The 8,886-nt window shown below is 44.3% G+C and overlaps 1 protein-coding gene across 16 annotated transcripts in view; it reads right to left on the reverse strand.

Moving 5' to 3' along the window:
• Window positions 1–8,886, reverse strand: part of LOC107265493 (dopamine receptor 2) — a 70,936-nt gene that overhangs the window by 2,402 nt on the left and 59,648 nt on the right. The window contains exons 1-5 of one of the 16 annotated variants that reach the window (XR_003059089.1): window positions 1,839–3,508; window positions 1,732–1,773; window positions 1,589–1,641; window positions 1,403–1,513; window positions 573–709 (exon numbers count right to left, since the gene is read on the reverse strand). The exons of 6 other annotated variants lie outside the window; for them this stretch is intronic. The gene's annotated coding sequence lies outside the window, so the exon portion shown is untranslated. Of the gene's footprint in view, window positions 1–572; window positions 710–735; window positions 1,667–1,731; window positions 3,512–8,886 lie in introns of those variants that run through there. 9 more of the 16 variants (XR_003059085.1, XR_003059084.1, XR_003059083.1 and 6 more) reach the window with 9 other exon arrangements.

An 8,886-nucleotide genomic window follows, 5' to 3' on the forward strand; every position in this document is an offset into this window, starting at 1 on the left:
TTTCTTTATAGACCCTTTGTATCTTCTTGCGAAAAACACCATTGGTGTAAAGGATCTTGGTTGTTTTCTAGGTCTCTCTGGGAATTTTAAGGGATGAAAAACGTAGAACAAGAAGCCGCGTATTTAACGACGCGTCGCATAGTTTTATAATGATAGTTTTTTTTTCCCCTTCAATCAGTATAGCTGCAAGTCACTGACAATTCACCCTCTAGTACTTTCCATAGATGGGGTACCTCTCGTATAATAGGGATGAATATCTGTAGGATTCGCTCCAAGGAATTCGAATATTTATGATAAATTCATGGAATCCGTAGTCTTTTTTTTAATGTATAATTAATACAAGGGTAGTTTACATAAATTCGATTAATTCCAGAAGCGAAGATAAATAATTTTCTTTGAGAGTGTTTTTTTTATGAGATAAGAAAAAAAAAAGTGGTAAAACCTCTACCGAGTCAAAATATCTACTGATTTTTCAAATTGATCCTCATCCTATCCGGTTGTAAACGCGGACACAATTTTAATACTCTTTCTAATTTTAAATTCATCTCTGGAGCAACTGTCAAAACTGCCACGGATAATAATGACGAGTATCCTAATTTGATGAGGGCTGAGTCTTCTCCCGAGGTCGTATCTTCTGGAAGCTGCGGCGAACCGCAAGCGAGTACCGAAACTGATGGTTCGAGGGTATCCGAGAGATAGAGCCGGAAGGCTGTGAAGGAGAAAGAGACAAGGATACGGGATTATGTAGCATAAAGAGAGAGAGAGAGAGAGAGAGAGAGAGAGAACAGTAAGAAGGGATGCTGTGGGATGATTTGAGGCGACCTTGAGATATCAAGTTTCCAAGGGATGAAAGGTGTTAAGAGAAGCTGCTGGATGGTTGAACCAGGCGTTACGCGGATTACGGCCATTCTGTAACTACCGACCTCACGCTACGTTTACTCTCTCTCTCTCTCTCTCTCTTTCACTTCTTCTCTTCCCCACTCGCTTGTGCGTCATGGGTTTACACTATTTTACTTGAAGTCATCCCCTGAACAAAGTTCCTCAAAGCCTTGCGTTCTTACTGTCTTAGTCAAGACAACGGAAAGTGGCCGAAGGCTAATAAAAAAAGATAAAAATGTTGGAAAGATACGAGAGTGTCTTCGAGCACTCCTTAACGTCCCTATTTGATACAGAAAAAATATTCCACAGTCCTCACGGTTCGCGGCGTCATAACATCTTGGAAAAACGCGCTACGAATTTTATGGGATATATCCGAGAGGTTTATGGCCGGTCGAATTTTACGAACTGAATTTACTCCCCGAACTGTCCCTAGCTGCTCTCACTCTCTCCTTTTCTCTTTCTCTTACTCATATGCCTCTCGCTGGTTTTATGCCTTGTCTAGATCCATATTGAATTCGTTCACCTTTTTGCCCAACCTCTGCTGAAAGACGTTTCGACAACACGTGCATCGCATCGAGTCTTCATCCATTGTCCTTTAGGAGGGCTTCCCCCTGTCTGCCCCCACAAATAAATTCTTACGCAATCGTACAGAAAACTCGGGCACTGGTAAAGAACGCACGACGCGAACGAATCGAACGATTTCTCTTACTTCATTCGAGTATTGCGAACATTTTTTTTCCTTTGTCAGGTACACCAATAACTCTGTTAAATTTTGGAGAAAAAAAATCTAGAGGGAAGGTTTGATATATGTCCATGTAAAAAAAAAAAGGATATCACCAGCAGCCATTGTACCTGACGGGATTCGTTGCCAGAATCGATCCGGTTTTAATGTCACTAATTCCAGTGGGTGGTTAGTGGAAATTCATTGAACAGGAGGCGTCGCGTACTTGTGTGCTTACATTTACTGTCCTGCTATCGTCACAGCTGTGGTATACATGCGGACGGGCGATAATTTAAAAGCAATTCAAGCTCCAACAGCAATTTAAATTATTGGCTCGTATGGTCCAAGGTTTGCTCGTGTGTGAAACCTCTCCGCGGCTTCGGCCACGGTTTTCATTACTTTTCTTTGACTCCCCAGTGAAATATGCTCCTGGCAGAATGAAACCAGCTGTTCTTCACTCAGCTGCCGACCGTCGTTGTTACTTGCGAGTAAAACTCCCGGAAAATTGACAGCGTCCTATCGACGAGTCACAACCATCTTCAATTTCTTAGCAGTCTTTTTTTCGTGACTGCACAATTGAAATAATTAAATTTAATAACAACTGAATTATTATCTCCACAATAATTTGTATACATCGTCGCTCCGCACTCTTCGTTGTTTCCGAACTTTGATCGCGCCATTTGCAACTGTTTGCAGCGTAACTTTCGTCGTCTGCTACTCTGTCTACGCTGCTGCCACTTTCAAGTCATCAGTGTTACCGACCCTGACAGCACGGAACTGTTTTACCGACAGAGTGTGTCAAAGCTGTAAACTTTTTACGTAGGTTTCACGTGCATCTACGTAGCAACATGGAACTGACGATATATTCGCGTAGTACAGCGATACGTAGTTGCATTTCATTCTCGTGTTGCCCTACGCTCTATTTTCAATTTCTACCGTCTATTCTAGCTCCTTGTTATTTCTCTTGCTTTCTACTTTATACGGGAGGAAACGCAGTGAGGCAATTCCTTGGCAAGTAAGGGCAATAGCAGTCGCGCTATATGTATGCAGTATTATTATCAAAGTGCAATTCACTTTCCTTTGCTCTAGGCAAATCCATGCTACGTTTTTCGTATCCGTATAGTCGGAGGCGAGGGTAAAGTTTTAACAATTTTTTATTCTCAAGTGCTGTGGAATTGAGTTTCTGGTAAAGGAACATCAAGAGAGAGAAATGGGACGAAAGGTTAAAAATGTCGAGCACGAGAGTGTTTCACTGTTACCTCAGACAATCTCCTATGCTACTTCATTCTAGTGTTAGTCTCAGAATCGCGCTCCGTTCCCGTAGCTGCCAAACAGTCGAACGTCCGAGAAATATAACGGGTAGAGGAATATTCGTGCATTTGTTTGAAAGTTTGTGAGGAACGCAAGTTTTACAAATGGTCGCGAGAGAGAACACAGTTCCATCATTGTTTATGGCTCGATTTTATTCCCAAGCCAGTCGTATGTTTCTCTTTTTTTTTCTTCTCTCACTGGCCACACTTTTATTCCGAGCGTGGCACGCGTGCTTTTGATTATTTGCAACCCACCCGTAACCCTCCTTTATACTACATGCGTCAAGCGTGCCAGAGTTTCCATTCCTTTCGTCCGGTTCGTTGGCGTCCCTTAAAAACCCTACGAAAACTGAAAAAGGCCGCAATTCACGTAGCTCGAAATTCGTATCCGTATACGTGGATTCCCTGAGGGAAATACTTATGGCGTCGTGGCTTGACGAAAGACGCTAGTGGCGTCGCCTCGTAAAAAGACCGCGTTGCAAAACCCTGCGAGAACCACCGTGAATTCTCTAGTCCGTTTTGAAATAGTCGTTTCCGACGTATAAACTCGAGTATAAATCCTTCGGCGGGTTCATGTATATATATCAGAAAAGTATCTAATATACAGATATATATACTAGTAGAGTATCTAATATATATATTAAAAGGGATGAAAAGCAGAACGATCCGCGGTCTACGTGGACCGAAAACATTGAAAACAGCTCCGGAGTTGCCGATCGTTGCGAACCTGTGGTCGAAACTTGGTACTAAACGTGCCAGTAAGCTTTCCGCTTTTGAGCGGTAGATTTGAATTTTCAAGTGCTGGTGCGTCGTGGGTGCATCGAACGGGCTGGAGGGTGGGGGGCACACTATAAGGGTGCAGTGAAGACGTGCATTCACGTAGGTGAGTATGCAGAACATGTGTGGTCCGTGTGTGTGCGTGTGTTACGTAACTCACATAATAGACAGGAAACGTACCAAGAGTCCCTCGCGAAGGTAGATAGAGCATTCGGATTCCTTAGGTCGACGCTGGGGTCAAGCATTCCAAAGGTTTCACAGGAAGTGTTCCTAGATAGTCTCAGGATGGATTTTACTCTACGGGATCACATGGTACAATTTAAGGTTTCAGGTTTAATGGATCATTGGGCCGGGAGGTCGAAAGTATAAATGTAAAAAGGTCATTAAGGATTGTTAGGTTAGGATGACACGACGACGAACAGACGTCAGAGGTTACGAGGTGAAAAGTCTCTGGTTAAATGTAGGTTTGCTCGCAGGAGTTTTCCCTGCTTCCTCGTACCTGGTGCAGCGAGCACGTGGAGTAGTAGCGTCTCGAAGAGAATCTCTGAAAAACCAACAGACACTCAAGAAGACACGATACCGTTGACATGTTTTTTTTCCCACGTTCCCCCATAATTTCCTAAGATCGCTCACGGTTGTAGACGGTTCGGTAGCTGTGCTCGTTTCAGGATCAGATGAAAATATGACTTTCATCCCAGCCGCGAGGATTATACAGGGCAAATTGACAATTTTCGAAAAAGATAAGTAGAGAGATTTATGGAAAAAGTGTACTTTAGTACAGGTTACGCTTATACATTTTTTTATATGGATATTCTCTGTTTACCTTAGTTAGATTACGTGTCGGTAATTTTTTTTTCCACAAGTAAACAAAATTTCTGAATGCTGATCACGGTCTAGAGCTCTCACGTTCGATCCACTTGGACGTTATCCGTGAGATTATCTTGATTATTTACCATCGATGTAAAGTGACGTTGAACTTAAATTTTTAAACCACAATCCCAAGAACCGACATCGTCACTGGACCCATGCTCTGGAACTGTTCTCACAAATTGGCACACGACCAGCCAATGCCTTTCATATGGAAACCCGTATACGAAAATGATTGGGGTAGACTCTAGAACGTGGATCCAGGGAGCCGCCTGAACTTGCCGAAGTCTCCAGATGTTTCTAGAACAATTACCGAGCGTACAGCTATCTTAGATATGAGACTTGCAGGTTTTAATGTGTCGCTGAAGATCCCGTTCAGCAGTACCAACGCGAGAGATGTAACGACTAAAGAAGAGCTAAAAAAGGAAGATAAGATCGGAGTCCAGTAATAAGGGAAACACGTCTGGCGCATTGCCACATAACGAGATATTGATGTTGCGCGAGCAAAGCCCAGGATACGGCTCAACGTGAAGATTGTGTACGAAGCCTTAGACTTGTCCTGTACAAGCAACGTGCGAGCCTCTTCAGATCCATCTCTTCATTTCTCCCTGGAGGAAAGTGCAAAGCAAACAGCAGAGAGCGGAGACGGCGGAGGGTGGGCTTCTCTTGGTCCCAGTCCCAAGGGTAGTCAGCGGATTCAGGTACAAGCTCATTTTCCTCATAGCGGACCGAATACAAGGGAGACGAAGACAATGAAAAGTTCATTGCGATTCCCGGCTGCAGTCGCAAGAGCCGTGTGATTAACCAAGTGGAGTTTACAAGCGGAAAGAGCCAAGGCAATTCGTCCTGCCCGTCTTATCTTACGTAACCTTAGCGTCTAGTTTGTATCATCTTTATTCTTCCTAACCTACCTAACCTGGCTATAGTAGCTGCTGCCCTCTACCCTGGATCCTTCTGTACCGTTCTCACAACTGGTCCCACTTGACTCGGCCTAGGTTTTGAGTTGGTCGGGGGGGTTAAAAGGAGGTAGAAGAGGGGATAAGAAGCTCTTACACCAAGAAGGTTTCTCCATGTGATTCTGACTCCCAGAAAGGGTATTGTTAACGTGATCGTTCGGTAGGTAGGTATACCCAGCTGGCCCTTGAACCGGCGGAAAACGCTAGTTTATTTGCTCCCTGGTTGGCTTCCTTCGCGATTCCTCCGATTTAGTTGGTCCAGGCTCGGATCATCATCCTTGGTTTGCCCGGGAAGTTTAATTGACTACGGAATGTCTGCGGCGACGTCGTTGGCGCCGTGGCGGCAGGAGAAGCCGTGGCTCGATTTCGTGTTCGTGTCTAAATCCCGTCGGAGTCTTCTCGTTTAGGGTAGGGTCGACGTTCGCGTATGATTATAAAGTACTGCTATAATAATAATGAGACTGATGATAGTAATAATAGGATCGTAACGAGATCTGCCAACTTCACCCTTTAAAGTATCCCCGGGGTTCCTTTCGGTAGAGGCGGGAATTTCAAATATCCTAATGTGAGTTTTATCGTTATAACTGATACAGATAACGGTGCTTTTTTGGGGTAGATACTACAGTTCGAGAAATTTTGACACTAGAAAATTCCAGAATTTACTTTTATCACGGGATAATGAGAACGTGGATTTGGAAATTTTATTATATTAAAAAAATTTACTTCTATTATTATTCAAGTCTATCTCTGTCGAACGTGACTTCGTTTAATCTATTGCCACCGATTGGGAAAATCTCTTAAAGAGAATTTGCTCGCTGAGCTATATAAATCCTATGAATTTTCCGAATGCGTAATTCCCAAGTCTGTTTCTAGCCGGAGGACTTTAAAGCGAATGTAATGTAATTTCAAGCGAATCCAAAGAAGACGAACGAGGAATATTGATTTGTTGCTTATAAGAATTACACTAAAAAAAAAAGGGGGACGATTTGAGATAGTTTGTATAAGCAAATACAAAATTGTGTTAAAACAAAGTAACGGAATCTGTCGAAAGAATTTTAAGGATCCAATTAATCATTATAAAATCTCACGTCAGCCCTTAAATCCCTTAGTCCACTTACGCTTTCTAAACTCATCCGGCAGTCTGCGAAGGGTCCAAAGGATGACCTTCCTCAGCATACCCTGTCAATCATCCTCTATGCTCGAGGACGACTTCGTTTTTCATCCGACGTCTGCCGTCGCGACGCGTCAGGATCGCGTCGGAGCGGAAGGATACCCAGGAGGGATTCTATACCAAGGAAGGATCCTGGCTGGCTTTTCATGACCCCTGATCCCATTACTCCCACGACACTCTTCAATCCTCTACTGATCCTTCCTTTTCCTCCAGAAGTCTCCTCTGTACGTCCTGGTACTTGGTTTGAATCCGCATCTCGACGCCCACCTGCCTACAGTCTTTAATTTCATGTAAAAGAAAATATTTTATTTCGCACTTGCACCGGACCTCAGCAATCCCTGTTATTAAATTAGCACGTGTCTTCGTCTTTACCCTCCCGTCAGCGAAACGGTCCACGAGGAATTAATAAAGAGCCGAGAATATCGAACCCAGGAAAAAAGCACAATAGATACCGTGCCAGATTGATTGCGGAAGTGACGTCGGTGATGGACGTTGGCCCTGAGGTTGCGATGGATCAGGGGGTGGTCGAAGGTGTCGAAGGTAGCCGCAGCCTCCGGAAAAAGGATCAGAGGAGGCTGGAGCGTCTCTAGAGAAAAGCCAAGAAAGAAGATGAAGGATGTGTTGGTACCGAAGATCCAATGAGATGAGGCGGAACATCACTCATCCTAAGAGATCGCTTCTCGCTTCGAGAAATAAATCAGGGTAAAGAAAATAGTTAGACCCCCCCCCTCTCACCAATCACTAGACTGAATTTTTTTTTTTTTTTAAATGAACCAGCTGATACTCTCTAGGCGTCTACTCCATTCCGGATGCTGGAATCTTGACGACAGGAAATTCTTTCTCCGCAGCCTCTTCCGATCTCCTTCCCCTGTATCTCTGTTACCCTTACAAGCAACAGCGATATTTGTCAACACGAGACTCGGTAAAAATTATGTGGCTGGTTTTCACGAAAAATATTTTTCTTCGTCTTCCGCTTTTACTCGGATGAGCGGACAATTTCGTTTTATCGCGAAAAAAAAAAGGTCGGGGTGTCAAATCCCTTTTTCCTCACTTTATCTCATTTCTCTTCTCTATAGCTTCCTTTCTTTATTTACCACGTATACTAATGCGTATTTTCAAGTAACGTTCCTCGTCGCTCCCGACGCGTCGTCCCACCGCGGACAAATAAGCCGGGTATCCAATTGCCAGCCTTACCTCCGCATACTCTTTCACGTCCGCCGGGGTTCATTTTCTTATAATTCTCTCTTCAGCTTCGTCCAGTTTTCGCTTTCTCTTCTCTCCAGTTTACTCGCTCGACGGGAGCTTGCAAAACGTGACTTCCTACCAATCGACCTATTAAACCAGCACGACCGAGACTCGTAGAGTGTAAAACTGACGTGGACGACAGAATGAACTATTCCCATAGTTAAAAAATATTGCCATCCCTCTCGCTCACGTACTATTCGCCTGCTCGCTCGCTCAGCCGGTAACTAGCTTGCTGGCAAGGAAAAAGCTTTCCGTAAAATCCAGCATGTCCTCTCGAAGAAGCCCCGGCGAGCCCATTGAACGGAGATTAGGTCGGATGAAATTGCCGAAAAAAAAATTCTCTACAAGTTCGGCAAAAAATTTTCGATTTGAAACTTCAAATCGTTTATCGTTGTAAAATACTTTTTTTTCCATTTCTATCCCCCACTCGCTCCCCCTTAATACCGTTTCGTGGGACCCAAACGAATGTAGCGAATGATAATGGAACACAATATATCCGTGTCGCTATTCCTTTCCCCACGGCTGACTCACTCACTCAGTCAGTCACTATTTTCGAAATAATATCCCATGGAAGGTCGAAATCGCTGGGACGAAGAAATAAATTCGAATAAAAGACGTCGTGAACGCAGTCGGGTCAAGGCGACGGGTTGGCGCTGGCTAAAGCTTAGAAGGGCAAATGGCTGAACCTCGCAAAGGGCGCAATAACATAAATATTGTCGAGGTATAAATTTTTTTTGTCTACCTCCTGAGCCCCCGACCTCCACCCCCCGTCAGGTATCGGTCCTTCTACGTCTGTCTCTCTCGCACTCGCTTTCGCCTTCATCCCCCGCTGCTCCTGCTCGGCTCCCCAATTCATCCGGATGTCGACGTCTCTATCGGATCCCCGCCTCTCGTTAGTCCCGCCACCCGTGGAAAACAAGGAAAAAACGACTGTCCGCAAGGGTGATCTTGCTGGGGGGG

This window comes from Cephus cinctus, unplaced genomic scaffold (assembly GCF_000341935.2).
Source record: "Cephus cinctus unplaced genomic scaffold, Ccin1 Ccin1_scaffold0225, whole genome shotgun sequence".
Classification (NCBI taxonomy): Eukaryota; Metazoa; Arthropoda; class Insecta; order Hymenoptera; family Cephidae; genus Cephus; species Cephus cinctus.